Below are 22,863 nucleotides of genomic sequence, written 5' to 3'. Positions count from 1 at the left end.
TAAATGATCATCAATTCAAATGAAGTTTCACCTGCCATGAAACGAGGATTTTGTCTGTTCTGATCTGTGACACCATGACATTTTCAGTTATGAATTTGTTTTCTGCTGCTTGAGAAAGCAGGCATGTCACATGGCAACCAGTGAAAAGTGTCAACTATGCGAGTCTCATGGTCAATACAAAAGAAATGGCAACGCTGTCGGCATCCGCATAAAAAGAGTCGTCTGTGGTTCAGGGCTTTTTTTTTTTCTTTTTTTTTTAAGTGGAAGATGCTGAGCATCATGTCTGCAGCTCAGTGCAGTCTGACCAGAGCCGGCATTAGGCGGCAGCTCAGACTAAAGTGGAAAAATGAATCATTCGTCTTTTCTGCAAAAACTGCAATAGCCAATTACCCAAGTACGTTCGTGTTTGCTTGAAATATGACTGCTTATCTGTAAACGTACAAGCGTATTGTGAAAGCACGGATATAAGGTGAGAGGGAACCACATGAATCTAGTCAAATCCTGCTCTGAATGTACAGAGCCCTCACTGCTTATTGACATTTCTGTCTGGAAAATGAACAGACTTTAAATGAATGTAGCTTTTTACTGCTGTAAGTATAATGAAAAAAAAAATCAATCTTTGAGTACATTCATTATGTGTGTGGGAGGGCAGGGGATAATGTTAGGAAATGATTATTTTACCAAAATCCTTGGTGCTGCAGCTACTTATACTCCACATAAATGCCACGTTGTAATTTTGTCAACTTGAATTTCACTTTTAAAATTTAAGCTGTGTTTTGTTGGGGTTTTTTTTTTAGCATTGAACAAAGTCAGCAAATATGGCATACAAGACAGAAAATGGGCCAGGTTTATCTCAGGTTTATCTTGCCAGAACTGCAGCAAAGTGTGCAGTGAGGTTTCTGGCACGAGTGGCAACCTGCACAAGCACTTCCTTCAGCACAGTTCATGTCTGACCAGTCTACATATTGTGACTTCTTTCAGTTTAAGTTGGTCCAAATGGTCTTATTAAAGGGAATGCTACACTATGCTTATATAAATAGCATTAAGGAGTCATAAGTTTTTTAATTAATCTGTTTCAGATTAGAATGATCTAGTTCAGGATTGATCAAAGTAGATTTTGAACTAGGGATTAGTTTCTTACAGAAACCTTTGAGGCGTTAATAAAGCTCTATATAATCTAAAATTGTCCAGCGAAATCTCTTAAACAGTGAAACAGACTTTTACTTTAGCATATTTTCCTACATCCAAAGTGCAAAACTCTTTGCTCTTTGGCTCCCCATTGTTTGGACGTGAAAAACAATGGAGTAGAAAAGTTATTCAGGGCCTAAGTGATGATCTTCTCTTAATACTTGTATTGCTCCCACTTAAGGACACTCTGGGCAGGGAGCCATATTGCCAATATTAAAAACCGCTTCTGAAAGTGTGGCATCATGGGGTCACCGAGTCTCCATACCATTAGATACCTGAAATGATTCATAGGACTCCAGGAAAAGTCATTTCTGACCCACCCTGACCAATATAAATCTGTGGAATTCTTCACACGGCACTGGGACTTCTTCTGGATGTGTGTGATTTTGTGAGACTTAGATTGAGCTCTTCATGCTCTTCATCAACAAACCCTGTGGTGTATAACAAAGGGAGGAAAAGGGACATGAAGCTCTCTGTTAAGCATGGGGGGGGGGGATCTGTGATGCTGTGGGCCTGTTTATTTTCCAAGGGAACTCTGGAAGCTTTGAAATACCAGGAGATTTCACCAAAAAATCCAGTGGACTCCACTGGCAAACCGAAAATGTTTCATTCCAACAGGATGATGATTCAAAACCTATGGCCAAGTCAACACAGAAATGGTTTACCAAACACAAAATCAACCATCTCACTCCCCAGAAATAAAATTAAAAAATAAATAAATAAACTATAATTGTGGCTGCATCATTTCTTAACTTGGAATTTGTTCCCCTCTGAATAACTGTACTCGAAATTGAAGGTTGTGTGACACGCAATAAGAGATAAATGTAATTTGTCTATTATTTATCAGGAAATGTTATCCTTTTCAGTAGAGTGTGAAAACCTGGACGTCGCTGTATATACATCCTTTCTAAGAACTTCTTGTCAGTGAGCACTGATTATAAAATGGCATTTGTCAAAGGTTGCTGAAAAACAATCGATTTCTAAATGTGAACTCACAAGGATATGGTTATTTCATAAAAATATAAATAAGACAACTAATGACTTATGATGCAGATCCTGCTTTTTGCATGTACTGACATTTATTGGAAACCTACATAAATAAGCCTCATTATTAAAGCCATCGGTAAAAGGAAGAATATTGGTGTACAGTGGGCTTAATGAGACCATGAGAGACCTCGGTTTATGGAAGAAAAAAATATATATTATTGTATTCTTGCTTTACAGGTCTCCGGATATGTTTTACACAGATTATGAGTTTCATTCGTCCAATAACAGATTTCATGACTTCAACACTGGGTTCCAGAGTTGAATAAAAAAAAAAAATTCCTCTGAGTCAGATCTTGCGTATTTATTTATTAATCCACATCAAATGACCTTTGTCTATTTGCTTAGAAGCCCATGCAGATTCGCTCGAGAAAATTTCCCAAACACTGGGTCACCTCAGACCTCAAAGATTTCCCCTGAGCTTTTCTCGGTGGGTTGCAGGAGATTCAGTTTTTCCTTGACATTAAGATTAATAAGACCGTCGCCCTCTGAGGATCAGTGGTGTTCTTTTAACAACACTTAATTATCACGTCTAAGACCTGGTTTCTTTTAATAATTTCAGACAAGAGGAGTGACTTTTAAAGGCCACTTGTACTCTTTGGATGTTATATCACAAAAAAAAAAAAAAAAAAAAAAAAAAACGGGGAACAAGAATGAAACCCGCATGTCAACAAATAAACTAGAATAAACAAGAAATCACTTAAAACTAACTTTGTTATTAGGCCTCTTGCAGCAGCAGCAGCAGCAGAAGGTGTGCATTACCAGGCTGAGAGACGCTCTTAATTTGGCTCTTAGGCTGATTAATAGTTCTAGACTGCTTAAATCCCTGACAGGTTTGGAGCGCAATTAGTCACATGTTTTGCCAGGGGTCTTAAATCAAGCAGGGCAATTTTGTGCTCAAGTAATTTTTAGAATATTGGTATTATATTTGGACAGGCCCTATTTTCCCCTAAAGCCGCAATGTAGAGAGCAGCCATCTACTCTGAGCACTCGAGCACCTGAGGTGTTCAGAGAAAGGGCAGAAGGTGTCTGCTCTCACTTAGATAAGGCGATGCTTTGACAAATGTCTGCAAAAATACAATAAAACCCTTTGACTTAAAATGGGCTGAGTACATAAAACGGTATTATCTATACAGGTGGATTTGGGGTCTTATCAAAAAGTGTCATGTGTGTTGAAAAATAAATGTATATTTTGGAGATTCTTTTGAAAACAGACCAGACAGGAACTTGGAAGAGGTTTTTCTTTTTTTTTTTTCCCACAAAGCTGCCCCTTTTGCAGTTTTATCAATAAATTATCACACCTAGTCTTATCATGAAAGCATTATGGAGATATGTTAACATAATAATAGCCGAGTTGTTTCGAGATAAAATTGTAATCTTGGGATGAACAGTCTTGGTTGGAGGGCAGGAACAAGAGCAGAGGGCAGCGCCATTAAAGAACAGGGCAGTGTGATAATATAGCTCTGGATAACAGGAATGTATAGAGTGTCAAAGAGTGCTTTTGAATTAAACTTTACAGACAGTTATTACAGAGCCACAAAATATAAAAATGTAAAGCTTGAGGATATCTGTGGTCAAATTAGACATGCTCCAGTGAGAGGAAAATAATTTCCTCTCACTGCTGCTTTACAAGCATGTTTTCAAGTCAGAACATTTCTCTATTTTTTACTTTATTGCTGTACTATCTGCTTTGAAGAACAGGCTTAAAATTTTGCTTTCAGACAAGATAAACAGAGTGCTTTACACTTTCCAATATGGACAACTACAATCTTTCAGCCTCTTCAGTTATTTGGTATTCATGTGTTAAGTTAGACCTCGTCTGTAAAGTCATGTTGTACAACTTTTAAGCAAAAAAATAAAATAAAATAAAAGTAATAAATTGACTTGATGAGCTTATAAGTCTCAAAACTCAAAAATGGTTACCACCACTAGTTTCTGAGATACTAATATTTTCTTGTTTTGTGGGCTCGTTGGATGATTATAGTTTTAAAAAATGATCTTCTTTCTCCTTGTTTTCTGTTATGTAGATTACGAGCGATAATTAAATGCACAACAGCGATTGTTTGCAAGAATAGCCTCTAAAAGCTCTCTGGCAGCTCAAACAAGGAATAATAGACCTTAAACTCTGAGATATTGAAGGATTAAAATAAAGGGGAAAACATAGCACCAACTTGTGAGAGAAAATCAATGTTATCACAAGATAACACCATTGTTTCATCAACATAATAAGTAAATCTTATCAAGACATGAAAAAACAACTATGAATAAATTCACTACGCAGATAGATGCTCTTCTGTACTTAACTTAGTGATCACTTTTCCTTCTCCGATTTCTCCTACTGCTCCCCAATTATGCTCTCTTGGCAATTAGTGCTGCCATCAATGTAATATTAACTTTCTTTGAAGGTTGTTTTCAAATGTCTCCACATGCTTGACCAGAAAGAATTGCTGACATGTTAATGATTTAATACAATAAGCTGCCTTCCATGGATGGCTACATTTTTGCCAGTTGGCTTTAGTCAGTCAAATGAATTTGCGAGTAGCGTTTTATAATTTAGATTGAATACGACTGTATGCATTTGAATCTGACTTCATGCATCATTTTAACTGAACTGGAAGGATTTGAATTACTACATAAGGATCAAACTGGATTCCATACGGCCTTAGATTGTCTTAGGAACTGCTTTCTGAAAACAATTTTTTGTGAATTGGCACAATAAAAAGAACAAAAAAAAAAAAAGAAGAAACAATTAATTTATTACGAGACATTAAGAAGCACCTGCAGCTCCTTCTAAATGAAGACAAACAGCAAAAGGAAAGAAGGGTGTGTGTGGAACAGGAGCAGGATACCACTCCAGCTCAAATATGACTTTCAGATGGCGTGCCAGCTTCTGCCTCCAAACAGAGATTTCTTTTTCCTGGAGCTCAAAAATGACTTGTGTAAATGCTTCCACCCTGTGGGTAAACATGCTGCAGGAGCACACCAACATCCATACTACACTGAGCAATCTTCACTTCCCATAACATAGGACTGTTGAGCATATTTTTGTGAAAGCTGAGTTTGTGCTCCTCCTCCCTTTTATAGTTGTGGTTAAGATATAATTTGCTTGTATAGTGAGCATGCCAACATCAAGTGCCAGTTGGACATCATGGCCATTGTGGGCAATGATTTTTTTTAAATACCCAGCAACATAACTTTCCACCATTTGAATGTTGTACTAAATAAAAATAAACAACGGATGGAGGATTTTTTTTGTTAGTTTTATGACTGATGGACATTGGTAAATAACAATGCTTGGCAACCGATTCTGCCGTCTGCATAAATACATACATCACAAATTTAATTACTCATAAGAAACACAAATCTTGTGTGCTCTGCAGTCAGCTGAATGCAATAAACATCCCTAATAACCAACAAAACAATTCGGTCATTTATCTTCCCTCTGCTGCTTGGCAACTTTTGCGACATTCACCAAAACTTCTGCTTTTTTATTGCTTCCCTCTTTTTTTTTCCCTACCTCCCTACAAAACTTTAATGATCTCACCGTCCCCTACTGTCTTGTTGCTGATGCCCTTTTCTGTCCACCTCTGATTCACAAAGACATTGGGAGTCTAGGACCAGATTTGTCCTCTTTGTCATTGGCAGCGATGACCCCCAAGTTCCCCTTTTGGCATAAGGTCAATTATTCACTGCGCGGGAACTACACCTGTGTCCCCGGTGGATCTCCCTGACAACCGACCGCCAGAAAAAAATGAGTCCATTACCGCGGTGATGCCAGGTGATGGATTTCACGATCACGAGTGGGGTGCAGGTAAAAAACACCCGGGCAAGGTGACTCTCACAGCAGCGGCATCTTTAGCAGCCGTGCGTGCTAACACAGAGGCTCCCGTGAGAGAGCAGAAAAGGAGAGCAGTGTTTTTCTTGTTGTTTTTTTTTTTTTTAAACCATGTCAGATTTGTTGGTTTGTTGCGAGTTATTGTTGTGCATTCTGAAAACCTGAAAGACCTTGAGGTGTGAATTCAGCAATGAGACATTCCCAGGGGGATCTAATGCCTGCATAAAAACTAATAGACCAATAAAGTCATAACCCACTGTCCTTTTGCAATGAACATGCTTTACTGCATTTAAACTGTGACATAAAACATGTATCACTGAATTTTTGGCCAGTTGGAGAGGTGCTAATTAAAGTGCCTTGCTAAAGTATTCACACTCATTCTTTCCCCTTTTTATCAAGGACTTAAATGTTTAAAAAAAAAAATACAGGAAAAGTGTTGTGCACATCCGTACTCAGCCCCTTTCATTTTGTTTCTCCCAAATAAAACCCAGAGCCTTTAGAAGTCCTGTGACTAGTGAATAGATTTGATCAGGGTTTAATTAACTAAAACAATATCCCAGATTTTGGGCTGGCGACCTCTCCAGGACGTACTCCCAACTTTTTACATCTCGCACTCTTCAATCCATTATCTGAAAACAGAAAGAGGATGGCACTACTGCAAACCTGCCAAGACATGACCGTCCTGACAGGCCAGACAAGTAGAACAATAATCAGAAAAGCAGCTAAGAGGGCACTGGTGCTGCACAGATCGCCAAGTGGGAGAATCGGTTCACTTAGCACTTAAAGTTCCCAACAATTCCAAAGATTTTGCTCTTTTACTGCAATTCGAAACATTTTGTTTTGAGAAAAAAACTAGAACTTTCCATGACAATTAGCACGCCATCCTCACAGATGTTGGTGATTGCATCTTGCTGTGGTGACGCTGTTCTTGAACCAGGACAGGGAAGCTGGTCAGAGTTGATGCAAAAATGGTTGGAGCTGAAGGGAAAATTCTACAAGAAAAGATTTTAGAGGCTGAAAAGGGGACTTGGGTTTACCTTACAGCAATGCAACAACTAAAAACTGCAATTGAACAGATTTCTTTAAGGTAGGGTATTTCTGTTCTTTGTCCATCCCTCATAAAAGGTTGCCATAAAAGTGTTCAAACTGATTCTAAAGCTGCAGTGTGTTAGGAGTAAAGTATCACCTTTAGCAGCACATTCGCACTGCCCACCAGTGAGGCAGCATCTGCAGCGCTCAAGGCGGGATGGAAGCCTTGCCGGATAGCTTCGAACCAAGCTGTTACACCTGCTGTCTCCTAATCCAATCCAGTGTGGCAGCACAGCCTGTGAACCCCATGCTAGCAGCACTTCAGGTCAACAGATATGGTCCATACATGTGGTCAGAACATGTGGTTAGGACAACAGTTGTACTGGACCATGACTAACGGACTCCGTGATAAAGCACTTGGCGTGCGTTTCTTGGTTTTTAATTTGCCTCCCTGCAGTCATAAGCCAATCATAATGTGCATGTTTGAAGCGGGATGTAATTTTGTTTCGGTTGCATACATGTCCTGTTGCCAGGAGATTTGGCTGCAAATATATGGGACAGGTGAGACATGTAGCGGGAACAGGCAGGTTCCTGGAACGGGTTCCCTTCTCTATAACTTTGGACTGTAGTTGTGTCTGTCTTAATACCAGCATGTGTCAGCTGTCCTCAGCATGCAGAAGCACTGAAGTGTACAGCTCCAGTCTGCTGTGCCTTTGCTTCTTTGTTTCCCCCACTCTCTCCTGGGCTCTCCAACCAGGACCGACATGGCACAGGCAGAACAGAAACGTCACCCGTTTCTTCCTTTTATTCAAAAATTAAACAGTTAGTAGCTTTTGCTCAAGTATTCTGCTGCTTACAGTAAAATGTAAGCACTAATTTGATGTATCACCAGATCTTCCAAGGGTTTACTGTACAGCTCAAAGAGACATTGTGAGTCTTTTTTGTTGTTTTTTTGTCTTTTATCAGGAATAGAAATATATTATTTTTAGAAATTATACATAAATTAAGTCAACAAGTTATTAACTACACTTTTCAGGGTTAAGCACCAAAACCTAAACATTTAATTGTACACTTAGTGTTTTATAAGAGCTTTTATTGCCCATCTGCTATTGGCACAGCTGCAAGTGCTTATATTTACTGAAATATATGAGATTCCTGCAGAAGAATAATTAAACTGCTCAGTTTTTATAATTAGGTATTTGCCTCTCTTTCATATTTAATCACAATAAATATCAGATACAGCATTGTTAATATGAATGTAACTAAAATCTGAGACTTTTATGATATTTGCTCAAAAACAGGCACAAAAACAATTAATGGACACTTTCACACACAGCTACAAAAAAAAAAGAAAATCACCACTCTATTCTTTAATCTTGTCATCATGGTTAATGATGTTTAACTTTAGCATGTGAGTTATAACTAATGGGAATGCCAGTTAATGAGACAATATGCATATGGAATATACCGCACCTCGATATCTGTCATTAATCAAAACGACCAAGGTCATGATTTTGACAGGACAGAAAGGCCTGGAAAACATGTGGTCAGTCAAAGTGCGTGAGTTAAAAATCAGTTCAATAAAGCATGTTCAAAAATGTCCTACTTTTCTTTTATCTTTAGTATTAAGACTATTTTTCTTCTATTTCTGTTTGCTCCGTCTTCACAAACCCTACGTCGGTCATGGCAGACAGCGTTTCACACTCACACAGGTTCTGCTGGAGGTTTCTTCTTGTCAAAGGGGACGTTTTCCTCTCAAATGTCGCTACATGCTCATCCCGGAGGAATGTAGGCTGCAAGTCAATAACCTGATGCAATTTAATAATAATAATAATAATAATAATAATAATGTAATACTACAAATTTCTGAGACAATCAAATGTGGGCTTTCATCTTCTGCAAGCCATGATCAACAAAATTACAACAAAGAATGACTTGAAATGTTATCGCGATCTGAAATGAGTGACAAAATAACTTCCTTTCTTTATAATATTCGAATTGTGAAGATATGTTTGTGATTACATTTTCTGCTTATAGTGAGGTCAAGCAATAGAGTGGCTTTAAAGTAAAGGGAGCATTTGTTGAAGCACTTCAACTCAACAACCATAATATCTTTCTATTTTGTGTTTTCTATTTAGAAAAATCCTGCAGATTACAGCCTCGTCATCTGAATGCTGGTAGAGAGTTCTCACCTTTTGTTTACATTTGGATCACAGATTGGGCCTTTAATCCTCATCCCCGGAGCTCGGATGATGAACCCATGTGTTACGACATTTGAACAGGCAGGTCTGGACAGCTTTTCATAACTCACAAAGGTTATTCTCTGGCAGCAGATCCAGATAAATGTCAGCAACGCTTGCGAGGGTTTGCTGAAATCGAGTGGATATGATGCTGCCTGCTGGTATTTACAGAGCCCAGTCTGAAAGATGAGGCGAGATGTTCTCACAGTAATTCTTGTTCCGCAATCTAACTGATTCCAGGCACAAACACTTCAAATGTCAATCAACAGGGGTTTAAAACCCTTACTACTATTGTAGAACAAAAAAAACAAAAAAAAACAACAGAGCACAACGAAGTGTTTGCGTATAAAAACACAACACACTCGCTTGAAAGGAACCGTCATTAGAGTTAGGTTCTAGTTTGCCAATGATCTGTTGGACGGTGCTTGATGAATTAATTACCAAACAACAATTAATTAATTTGCTGAAAAAGATAACCGGTGCATTCCAGCATGCACGCCTTAACCCTCCGTTAAAATGTTATGAGCAATTTAATGATTTGGGATTGTTTACTTCTTATAGAGACTCATTCCCATTTACAGATAAGGCTAAAGTATGTTTTTAAATCATAGCAGAGCAAGGTTGTACTTGGAAACTAAATTTTAAGTCTTTGAATATGACAGAGTTTTAATTTTATTTGTAGATCAAAGAGCTCACCTGAGGACCTAATACCAGAGAATTGAATTGGCTGAAAACAGTGAGCTGTGTGTAAAACACTTTAGACCATCAATCAGGGATAGTAGGTGGCTGTAATGCTCCAATCACTGAGCTGCCAGCCACCATAAAAAAAAAAAAAAAGCATATGAGGAGCTGAATGGGGTTTTACTCCTAGAGAAATGAAAGAAATGAACAGGACGTAGTTCTTTTATACTACAGTGAAAAAAATCTGCTGCCATTTCTAAAACTACGGGCAAACTACAATTCTAAAACATCACAGAAAATCAATGTCATTGTTCAGAACTTCTGTTTGCCGGTTGGCTCCATTGAAATTCTACCCAGAAATCCAGGTGAAAACTTGTAGTATTTCACTTATGTGTCATCGGAAGTCCTTCCCGAATGTGTGTGTGTGTGGGAAGCACTATGTGTGAAGCACTAAGAGCGAGTTACGTTCTTATTTGGTGTCTGATGACTGGAGATGTTTTCCTTTAAAATGTTTTTTTCCCCCCATAAACTACTTTACAGATTAGATTTTAACAACTAACAATTACAGGGTTTTTTTTTTCCTCTCAGTCTCTTTGGGGCATCTAATTGACAACCTGAAAATGCATGTCACTTGCTCAAAGTGGACAGTTCATTCTTCAAAAGAAAGTATTCATGTTAATGAACATGTCAGTGTTTTCAAAATGAAAAGTCATAAAACAGCATAGTAAAATGGCTTTATCATGTTTTCTTTACAACAGTTTAGTCTGGAAGTGGTTTCCAATGTAAAAAAAGAAAGTCAGCTTGAAAATACTCAAGACAGCACTTCACACTATTTTCACAACTATTCAGAATCTCCAACTACAATAGGTGAGGTACATGGGTACCAAATATGGAATACTGTACATATTTTTACTATTTGGATAACTAACTTGTTCACATCCTGTGCAAAAGGAAAGCACCAAGTTATTTTACAACAAGAATAACACCTTTTGCTTGCTGTGCACAACTGTAAACCTGAGGTTCACTACGAGAACATCCCTCTTTTTTAGACTTTTAGTTGTAAAGTTTTTAATTGCACCTGTCATTTTTTGTCAGTTGCAGCATTATGTAGTACTTTGTTTTAATCTATTACAAAACTTCCAATAAAAATAATCAAATCTGGGGCTGCAACTCGACAAAAGTTGCAAAAATATCAAGAGACCCGACTCCACTTTCATGATCAGTGTGAACTGATAAATACACACCTCTCAGATACTCAATTTATTGCCCTCATCCATTGCATTACTGCCCTGTTTCCTTCTTAGTGACATGAGCTGTAGACCAAAACTCATCTCAGAGTATTGTCATTAATCCTGGGAGAACCTGAGGCATGTCTCTGCGAGAGCCTCACCCACAGAAACTCAAATGAGGGATTGCAGTCGGGAAAAGGAGGGGAGAACAGAGGAGGGCCAATTTATGTGTTAGCCCAGCAGCAGAAAAGGCAGGCACTTAATTCTGTGGAAGCGCATCATTATATGCACCATTTACCAGATGCCTATTTAACATGCAATAATTAGATCACTCAGGAAAAAAAAAGGAAAAAAAAGCCAAGACGTGGGCTACTTAAAAGGGTCCCAATGCCATAACAATTGCAACCCCCCACAGGGTCACTTGTCAAAACTGCTTGAGAGATTAATTCATAGGAGAGCTGAGGGGAGAAAAAATGTATTGACAGGTGGCCTTTTTGTTTCTATCCTTTGTTCTACAGTTTGATGATAAATGAAGTCAAGCACTAGGCACCGAAAACGGTTTTAACTCCATGGGATTTCTGTCACAGCTAAACATTTACAGTATTTCAAACATACTAAACACCTCATGGTTATTGAAACAAAATGAAAAATGAAAAATTGTGAAACCCCAAATTATTATTATTTTTTTTATTTTTATTATTCATGATCAAAAATGCAGCAGCTGAAAAGACTGTGGTGCTGAATATTTTATTTTTACTGTAATTCATTTACGTACATTTCTGGGAATGTTTCACTTTTTCCCTCCCTTTTGAGAGTCTAATGCTGCATTTTAAACCTTAAGAGTCTTATTTTATATGAAAGCTCATGGGGGCTTTTTCCACACCTCTATTATGTGTCAATATAAAATACTACGACCCAATAACAATGTGTAACTTCACTGGTGCAGACAAAATCCCTCTCCGAACTCCGTCGCTCCTATTTGGATTGTGTTAATAATCTCCATTCAGCTCAGACGGAAAATCATTTTATTTCTCAGACAAGAGACTCTCCCCTGCTCACTGCAGACATAGCCGCTCCGTCCGTTCTCTCAACCAGGGAGCAGATAATAAGGCTAAAGACTGGACAGGGGAAGTGCTTCCTCTTGTGTGATGGGCCAAAACCTACTGGGTACACTCTGTCAGTCTGGAGAATTAGATGTTGAATCCACTACCTTTCACGGTGAAGTTGTTGAAGCTTTCATAGAGTAATTGATGAATGAAGTGAATGGAAATCGGTCCTCATCAACTCTTTGCACCTTACCTATATGCAAGCGTGTGGTTTCTCCTCATTTCAGCAAAGAGCAGTGGTGCACTGAGTGGCTGAGGAGAGTGAGTGGTACCTGAGGAGTTAAATGGCCTGAGAAGGACACAGTCCACCGTGCCTGCATCCTGTAAAGCTCAAGAGAACGGTCCTATAATAGAGGAGATGCTGTGCTTCCTTTATGACCTGAAAATATGTGTAGTGAAATGCTGAGATGCACTTTACTCTTCATAAAGTACTGAACAAAAGCCAACCATTACTTCTTTATGTATTGCATTAAAGCTGCCAGAGTTATTTATTCTTAAAATATCATGTTGCCGACAAACCTCATAGCTTCGGCAGATATTTTCTTACTTTTTTAGTATTTGCTAAAAAATGTTGTTTCAGATCATCGTGAGATTCTGGCACATCCCTTCGCCTTTCAGCACCTACTACCCCAGTTTCCTACTTCCTACAAATAAATGCCACACGACACATTATTGGCTGGCAATTGGAAAGCAGCTCATCCAGGAGTGCTATTCATTTTGCTTGGCACTGATTGGCTGTCCCCCAAGAGCAGAGATAAGCCACTGTAGACGTTAGCGTCCATGTAGTGCCAAGAAAGTGTGTATTAGTGAATATTAAGGTACGATTGTGGTTGTGGATCATTGGTATTTGAATAAAGAATTGCCTACATGGATGTAGGCAAGTTGATGTCATCCTTGAGATAAAATGCATGAAAATACATTCAATGTGTTTAATATCTTGTGCTAAAACTCTCTCCTTTTTGACTCTGGATCACCATATTAGAAATTTAAGGAAAGACACTGAACTGGTCAGCCGAATCTTAATGTTATGACCAAAACCCATAAATAACTGTCATCAACCAAAGTCCATGCATCTCAAAGCCACGTCACTCTCAAGCCTTCTTTACTTGGACATTAAAGGTGCTTTATGAGCAGCTGAAGGCATCCAAACTGTCATTGTCTACCGGAAATGATATACTCAGTTAATAACACAAAGAGCTTTTATATGACTGTGTCAGTGGGATTGGCATAATTTGATTGGCCAGCAAGACCATTTTGCTTTGCAGACAAAGTCAAACGAGCGTTGACATTATTTATAGATGTAATTATGGCTGACACTCGCAGGCCTATATTCGATAAGACAGCTGTGCGAGCATGTGTCTACATGAATAAGTGTAATAAATACGCGCATTAAATTTGAAGTTATTTGTAATGAGAGAGTTCGCTTCATCCGTAAGAAGCTGAATCAAACTCATCTGGTTGAAGCTTGTTTGACATTTATAAATGTCAAAACTCCATTTACTTCCTGGGTTACTCTGGCTTTCCGCTTTTTGAATTGTTCTGCGCCTGTAAACAGAGCTTTTTTGTCATAATACCACCCACTCCAAGCAGTTGTAATTCTATTGTGTGTCGAAGCGTTGTCCGTCTTACACGTGACCTAAATTTAACAATTTCATATGCAGGAATAAGCGCATTCTAATCTTAGAGGAACCAAACCAAGTTGCATGGTAGATAATGTCCCAAAGGAGCTATAGGTGACCACTGAGCAGTAATGAGAAGCAAACGCAGGTTGTTCTGCAGGTGGCACACGAGGATGCAGTCCTCCAGGCTAGAACTGACACTTCTTATGCGATCCATTAAAGTTCAGGGGAGCCTGCTCGGGTCTCAAATCAAAGAGGAGGAAATTGACCAAGAATGTCTGGAAGGCAGGGGGGCATTCATCATCAGAAGATCAAATGTGTCGTCCCCATATGGCTGTAATATTTTACAATCACGGAGAGGGTCTGCAGCGTTGGCAAAGTCTGGTTTAAGGTAACACAGCTGAAACAACCGGGTGGTGGAAACGCTGAGGTGATTAACATTTAACCTCTTTATGATTTCATTCATTATTAAGAGACAGGCACATTATTCTTTGATAGGTCTGATGGTGGCCTTTAAAATATACTGACTTGCAAAGGTTTTAAAAAGAGAAGCAGTTCCTCTAAGTGCAGCAAATAATATGGGGGTGTGAAACGGCAAATAACACATTCCAAACAAACATGCTGTTTTTGAATGCAATGTGGCAGTACGGTTTGAGCGGGGGTCCTATTACTTAAATGCGAGCTATTAGCGCCTCGCTGGAGACGGCTGGCTTCGCCTAAACTCTCAAACCTTCTCGCACACTCAGGAACAGCTTTTGTCATGCCACCCCTCCATTGCCCTCCAGTTTCTCACTGATTTACATACAAATTGATCTTGAGGTAAATCAGATGTCACTTTTCTCCGGGTCACAGAGAACATGCTGAGATAATGAAATCAGGGTCCGCTGAGTGCTACACTTGCACAAGCGACCAGATGGGTCTCTCCTTTAATGCAATGCCTCCCGCATCTGTGTGGGTGCACATAAACATGTTAGCGTGAATGGGCGTTCAGAAGGGTGTGTTTGCTTATGCAAAAAATAATTTAACATCTTCTATTTATTTAGCCAATAAAAAAGTAAATGTGCGTGCTCATGTGTGATTATTTCTTTGACAGCTCTGTATAGAGTACATGCTTCCCTTGTGACTTTCAGAATTGCTCCAGATTGCTTAGTGAATACATTCCGGGAAGAAAAAGTTCAGCCTTTGTCTCATCTTGCCTCGCAGGTGTAATTTCCAAATAAATAAAGATATACATTTTGTGGGCAAAGGACTGAACTGAAAACGACAAACCAAAGTATGTTTAAGCAGAAGGAAACAATTGAATCATCCTCAAAAATACTGAAATGGTACAGCTCCCATTTTCATCACAGAAAGTGTGGCCAGCACAATTCAAAGAAAACACTTCTTTTACTCATTACAGAAAATATAATATATATATATAAGCATATATTGAGATTTATTGCATAGACTAAAACATGTTAAGTAATTTTGATGTTTGAAAATTAAATCTGCATCTCCATAAAGCTCGTCATTAAACTCTGGGCCCTTGGTTTCAAAATGAAATGTAAATGCTACTTTCATTTGAAAAGATCTTCTTGATGCACTTCATGTTTCCAGCCTCTGTCCACGTCTTGTGAAGCTCCTTCAAATTCCTGAATAACTTTTGCTTCACAATCATCTCAAGGATCAATCAGTGTGGGGCTTTGATTATCTGTAAACCATACTCATAACATTTACAAGATATAAAGGTTTACATATTTAACACTATGGGCAATAAATCAATATATGAGTTATGCTTTAAGGGCTCAATAAAAAAAAAAAAACTTGAACTTTTTCACAATTAATTTTCTTAGAAAGTGACCTGTATCGAGTTCAGTAAATTTCAATATGCGTTTCAAAACTATATTTTAGAAATTATTCTTAAGCAGGTATTAAACATGCTGTATGTACTATGTACGTACTTCTGGATGGACAGATGGATGGATATTTAAATTTTCTGCACCTCAATTATCCTGTGTTAGCCTTGTAATAGACTTTGAACTTCAGGTTGACCTAACCAAGGCGTAGAACCCTAAAGTTGAACTGCAGCCTGTACATCTCAAAACTTTCCTCAGCCTTCTAACCAACCACTTTACGTGCAATTTGGAGGTGTGGTCGCTTCACTCAGAGTCCTGTTTGTATAGGCTTTGAGTGTATATCAATATTCATGTGCAAGGAGTCTCGGCAAAGCCTACTTTTTTGAGAATAGATTGTTTGAAAATACTTTTTGTCGCAGTCAGAAAAGCGGCATTGCCCCCTGTCCATTGCTGACACATTTCCAAAGGCTTTACTTGAATTGCTGTGATGTGATGGAATTGCAGCTTTGGCATGAAGCCAGCTTGACCAGTCTTGCTCCAAATTCTCTGGTAACCAATCAACAAAAGCACACCAGGATGATGGATAAGCTGACTTTGCTCCAATCTGACCCCTCATCAAAGCACCAAGGTGCCAGATGCCTTTCACCAAAATACTAGACCATAGTCTTGCATGCTACTATGTTGCATTCAATAAATATTATAATGACCCAACAATGAAATCCTGGCTTTTTTGGACTAGGATCCGTGTTTATATAGCCTGTTCCAGTCCACATAGTCCTCAGAAAAAGAACATAAGCGTATATAATGTTAGGTCACGATGCTTCAATATATCGGATGACTGCAACTGTGCTGTTTGGGTCATCTCAAGGACTGGTATCCATGTCAGTGAATGGGGAAAAGATTGCATAGTTGGTTTGCTAGGCTACAAACAAATGCTGGCTGGTCATCTCTGTAATTAATCTTGCTCTTCAGAATTTGCATGCCAAGGGCTTCCTCCATTGTTATGTCTCAGTGTAATTATAAGAAGCTGGAATCATAGACTGAGCTAAAGAAAATATGCTGTCATCCGCTGACCTTTTACAGCAAGCAAAGTGACTTTCATTTCATGCTTGTGACTTCCTTCGAATTATTTTTTGCGCAACTTACAGATACAAAAACAAAAACACTTATTTATGTAGCCTTATTCAATTAAGCTTTCAGACTAAGATCAAACCGAATACAACAGAATCACTACACTAATTTTTCACCAGTAGGATGTTGGATACAAGACCACACAACCCATTTAGTAAAAAGAAGATGTGCCAACAAACTTTATCGGATAGCGCTTACTTTTTCCAATCATGCTGGTCTGAAACCCCAAAGTGATTCATTACTGTCTCTTGAGGTACGGAAAGGTATCGACAGCATAAATCTTTTACACTCTAATAGGGGAATGAAATGGCATTCTTCCAAAAAGCATTGCCTCATTTAGCGTTTTGATGATGAGGATGGAAAAAGAGATGTTTGAGAGATCTTTGTCTAAAACTCTCATGGGTTTTTAATCGGGTTGTGAAGGTGACTGTGAAGGCTGCAGCTTATAATTCATAGCATTTTCACACTCATCAATCTTTTAAGTTATCCCTCATTTTATTTGGATTGGGCCATTGTCATCCTGGAAGAGATCTTAGGAGTCGGCAGTATTTGTGCTGTTTGGAGGTAGATTAATAGCTTGTAAAGTTCTTTATATCAGAACACTAAATCACCCCTGGAATGGCTTCCTCTAGGCTTCCCCCCCACCTTTAATGAATAAATGGCTCACAGTTTGTCTTGAAGATGAAGGGACCAGTGCAGTGACAGCTCGACAGACAGCAGCCTGATGGACCGTCACATTGCTTTAATGTTGTCTGGGGGAAAATTAAAGAGAAAGGTATTATGTGTCATGTTCCTGTTGTGGGGCCAGACAATGATGTGATGGTTAGTACAGTCACCTCATAGCATGAAGATCTCTGGTTTGAGGTTTTTTCAAAGTGGGGTCTGTGGGAGTTTGCAGCTGGGGCTTATTCTGGTATTCTGCCACTTTGATTGATGATTCTAAATTGACTTTAGTAAAAAAAAAAAACATATATATATATATATATATATATATATATATATATATATAATATCTCAGAACATGCATTATCATTGTTACTGTTCCCCCCTGCTGCCCTTGTATACAAAACAACTAAAAATACTTTATTTTGGGGACAAAAAAAACAAAAAACTTAAGAGGTAATAAAGCCTTTAAACTTTGTGTTTATAAAGCATCTAACGTACAATTTTTCTTGAGTTATATAAAATATTTTAAATATAAAATTATTTAAAATAAATCAGCACTATAGACTAGAGTATTAGGTAGATTTTAAAATGAAACCACATACTGCTGTCCTTCAGGGGTGACAGGAGCGACAGTTGACAATCAAATGAGGAACTGGCATTAACGTGGGAGTCTGTGTCGACTTTGTGTTGTGAAAGTCTTGCCCTAATCATAAATACAAAAGAAAAGACAGAGAGGAATGATGTGAGGCCTTGAAGTCATCAGTCAGGCTGACAGGCTTGAAATGGAACAATACCAGAGTCTCCTCCCCGCCTGAATTGCAGACTGCTTAAGGATTTTTTTTTTAAGTAACTTTCTGCGTCTATGAAGTTTTTTCACTCGATTCAGTGTCGATATCAAGAATTACAAGCATTTGGTTTATTTTATACTCAAACCCTAACTTATAATATTAATTTAAAGTCAGATTATTTTTAAAGAAGTCAAGGTAAAGGCATGCATATTTATTTATTTTACTTTAAAGAGTAGATATCCTCATCAGCTTTTTGTTAAGTAATTCAAAAGCGCTTTTTGAGAAAAATAAAAATTCTGTCAAAGAGAGGAAGTCAGTGGTTCTTTGTAATATCAGTGTTAACCCAAATTTTTTCCAGTTACTAATAACTGCCTTCATTTTGCCATGGTGTATAAAAAAAATGCTGTAGAACTTGTTGTAGCCTTTTTCTGACTCAGAAATATGTCCACTGAAATCCTTTAGGTCATTTTAAACCTGTCTGCAAACTACAAGTTTTGTTATGAGTTCACAAAGTGGAAAAATAAAAAAAAATATTTAGGACAGCAGACATTTATTTCATCTTAAAAAGATAGTGTATATTTGAATATAGATGTAGTACAACAATCCTGTATAAAAGGTGCAAACTTAAATTATAACCAGATAATTGCACCTTTTTGTTTTTTCACATTTAAAAAATTCTTAAGTACAGAAGATTACTTGACATTAAATTTGAGGAAACATTGAAATTACTAATTTTTTTTTTTACGTCACAAAAACATGGCAAGCTGACAAAGGTATGTTTACTTAATAAAACACGATACGGATGATAAGACATTTGGATATTGAGCTATATAGAGCAAGGACCTCTTATTGCAGTAAATATTATATGATTTCGTTAGCAATTTACTCACTTTTTTGGGGTAAGATTCAACAAACTAAAAAGGGTATTACATGTAAAAATCAAGTCCTATGGAGAGAATCAAAGGGAAGAACAAGAGGAAGCTGAGAGATGATCCACAGTCCACAGTTAATGCACCAGCAAAACCAAAACTCTTAAAGGGAAAGTCGACAGCCAAAGCTTCACTGATAAAAGTGAAGCTTTTTTTTTTTTAGATGAGCAAATGTGGTTTGTATAAGAAATTACATTTTTATAGAAATCACAACTAAAATTTCCACAAAAAAATAAATAAAAATAACAATTGTGAATACCCTAATATTATGTTTGTACAAAAGTATATAGACCCTTGTTAATATTTCTGTTTGATTTTATCCATAACCCCTCTGTAGGCATTATTCAGGACTGGAATAATGTGAGCTCCAAAGGAGCTAAAGAGTTCATTATTATTGCCTTCTTCTATTGCAGCCACAATAGTTAAGTCTGGTGAGAAATTTAGATTTGGAAGTAAAGTTTTAAGTGTTTGGCAACCTTCGGCAGGCACTTCGTTTTCTTCTTTTAACATATTTATTTGGCTTAGATATTGAAATAAATCTGTATATTTGTATTTATTTATTTTATACAGACAGGTTAATACATTTCTCATGTTACACCGTAGTAATAGTTAATTGGTGATGCTCATCCCCATATAAAAGGGCCTTCACCTCAGCAACCATTAAAACACATAGTGTTAAACACATCTACCAAAAGGCAAATAAACATCATGGTAAATTAGCTGTGATCACCAATTTGACTACTTTTTAAAAGACATTTCAGTTCATATCTATCGACAGCTATAAGCCTTATCACAAATAAAAAGTAAATCATGTAAAAATGATGCTCAATAAACCGAGGGGTAAACTGTTTTTCATTTGTACAACATTCTCCACTGAAACAATTTATTTTGCTTCTCGACTAAACCAGTTCCTCCCTTCTGACATTCTGTCACCAGAGGATGAGACACCTCATATAAAGCAATAGTTTATTTTACACTCGGTGGCAAGTGGGGGGCAGTGTCTGGCCAGTTTCTTCGCTATCAAGGAAATAAATCAAAGTAACAATAACAAAAATGACCAGAGACCTCTCGGGGACCAAGCTGAACTACCAAGTGTGATAAAGGTGATGCCTAACGAGCTCTGAGCCAATAGCAGAGTAGCCTTGGCATAATAAATTTAACACAAATTGCTTGCTTTAATTGGGTTCATGATCTGTAGACTGAAGTGTCAGGAGCCTCCAGTAAAAAGGGCTGACAAATGAGACGCACAGGTTTCCAGGACCATATAATGTTGTTATAAAGACAGAAAAAATATTGGCCATGTCTGCAGGAAAAGACTAAGTGTCAGGCTTTTTTTAATCGACTGAAAGGGAAAGACCAGGTATGCCTTGGAGGAATCACTCAAGCCTGTGTTGAAGAAGTGTGGAGCTGAAGAAGGCCATAGCTTTCTCTAAAAATGAGAAAGACATTTTATCTGTTGCAAGAAAAAAAATATATCTATATTGTGCCAATGTGATTGACAGACCAATTAAAAATAATTCCAGTAATGATTTTTGTGGGGCTCCCTGTGATTCGACATGCAAACACAAGCCATTTTTCATTGTTAAAGACCTACTGCTGGAGCATTTTTGTCTTGACTTTTAAAAAGTAAACACCTGAAAAGTGTGACTTCAAATTTTATTTAGCCCCCCTGAAGTCCTCTGTAAACTACTTGTGTCGTGTATTTGTCCTCCATTTTTACACACCTAAAGTGTGGATGTTTAAATAGTTCACCTGTTCTGTTGCAAAATATTTTCACCTAATTTATGATGATGGTGGCATTTGATATTTTTGGGATTCTATGCAAAGAATCACTATATAATATTTCAGTGGCTTAAAATAGCCTAAAATACCGTACTCGTTTCCCATTGTCTTCTTTAAATGCGTAGTAATCTTAAGTGTATGTACACTTCTGACTGCGAAGGAAATCTGAGCTTGTATTTAAAAAAAAGATTGTGTTAGATATTTACAGTTTATGCAAATGTTTGGTTTCAACTGTAGTAACTTAAGTTAAGCATATATTTTTGAGGAATAAATAAAAAGAAATTACCTTATATTTTAAGAATGTTAAATTTCTTCATGACATTTTTCCAATTTTAAGTTGAAAGAAATTCACTGAGTGCATTTTTGTTTTGCTTAGACCTATGTTATGCTTTGACTTGCTGTTTTTACTCATGTTGCTGGAAGAAAAAGCAACTACTGCACCACATACCACATATTGTAGCTTTGCAGATTAAGCCACTGGGGCTTTAGGATTAGATAAAGTACTGATATTTACATAAAATGGGCTGTTTATGCAAGTACAACTGGCAAAGACAGACGATTATGTCTGTAGCAAAAATGAAGGCGCTCCTTACACACCAGTCCACACTGATCTGTAATGACTCAATATCATTAAAAGTTTTATATAACCACAGGTAAAATGGCCTTCTAGCCCAGAATATATCTATTTTGAAGCCACTACGTCTAAATATGTGGATGACGCATGCATATTTGAAAGTGTATATTTGAGAAAACACCTTGTAATTCTGACCCAACAACTGGCAAAGACAGACGATTATGTCTGTAGCAAAAATGAAGGCGCTCCTTACACACCAGTCCACACTGATCTGTAATGACTCAATATCATTAAAAGTTTTATATAACCACAGGTAAAATGGCCTTCTAGCCCAGAATATATCTATTTTGAAGCCACTACGTCTAAATATGTGGATGACGCATGCATATTTGAAAGTGTATATTTGAGAAAACACCTTGTAATTCTGACCCAACTTGTTTAATAAAAACATTTCTGCAAAAGGTCAGAAAGAGCCCAGCCTGGCGAGCAGCAAGGCATGATGACATACAACATCTGGGGTCATGTGGGAAACAGCATGGAGTCGTACATCCAGAGCCAGTGGGACCCTGGTGTGGCATAGACCAGGTTTTGGCTGGCAGCACACAGAAGGTCAGCTCAATCAGATGCAGGGGGAAAAAAAAGTAGAAAAAAAAAAGAAAACAGAACAAGGCTGAGCAACTGGCGTTTTGTTATTCAAATTAGGGATTTCAGATGAGTGGAGGAGAGAGATTTTTCTGAGCTGTTTGTGCTTTGCGCACATAAGCTGCAAGAAAAAACGCAAATTTGTCGTTCCCTTATCAAATGCTTTATTTCTAATTGAAGTAAAGGCAGGTTATATGTGGTGACCCTTTGCTGTAAGTTCCCCAACATAAATACTCACTTTTCCAGCGAGGACTGACTCACGTGAGGGACACAATCTACTGTCCTTCTCTGCCCTGAGGATTGAATGTCTGTTTTACTTGGTAATACACATACACACACCTGCATGCAGGCAAACACACTGCGCCTGGTCCGTACCCCAGGGCAAAAGAGGGATGTGATGAGGAAATCCCTGTCCGTTGATATCTTCCTCTGATAACTACGTGTGAAGGTCATTTGTCCCCCGCCTTGGCAAGACTCTCGATAAATCAGAGCAGAAATTGGCATGATGGGTATTCATGGAGGCAGCAGGTGCCTCTAGTTCTCTG

Source organism: Poecilia mexicana, unplaced genomic scaffold (assembly GCF_051168715.1).
Source record: "Poecilia mexicana isolate PSO_F unplaced genomic scaffold, ASM5116871v1 scaffold_12, whole genome shotgun sequence".
NCBI lineage: Eukaryota > Metazoa > Chordata > Actinopteri > Cyprinodontiformes > Poeciliidae > Poecilia > Poecilia mexicana.
Note: the sequence above shows the minus strand (reverse complement) of the source record.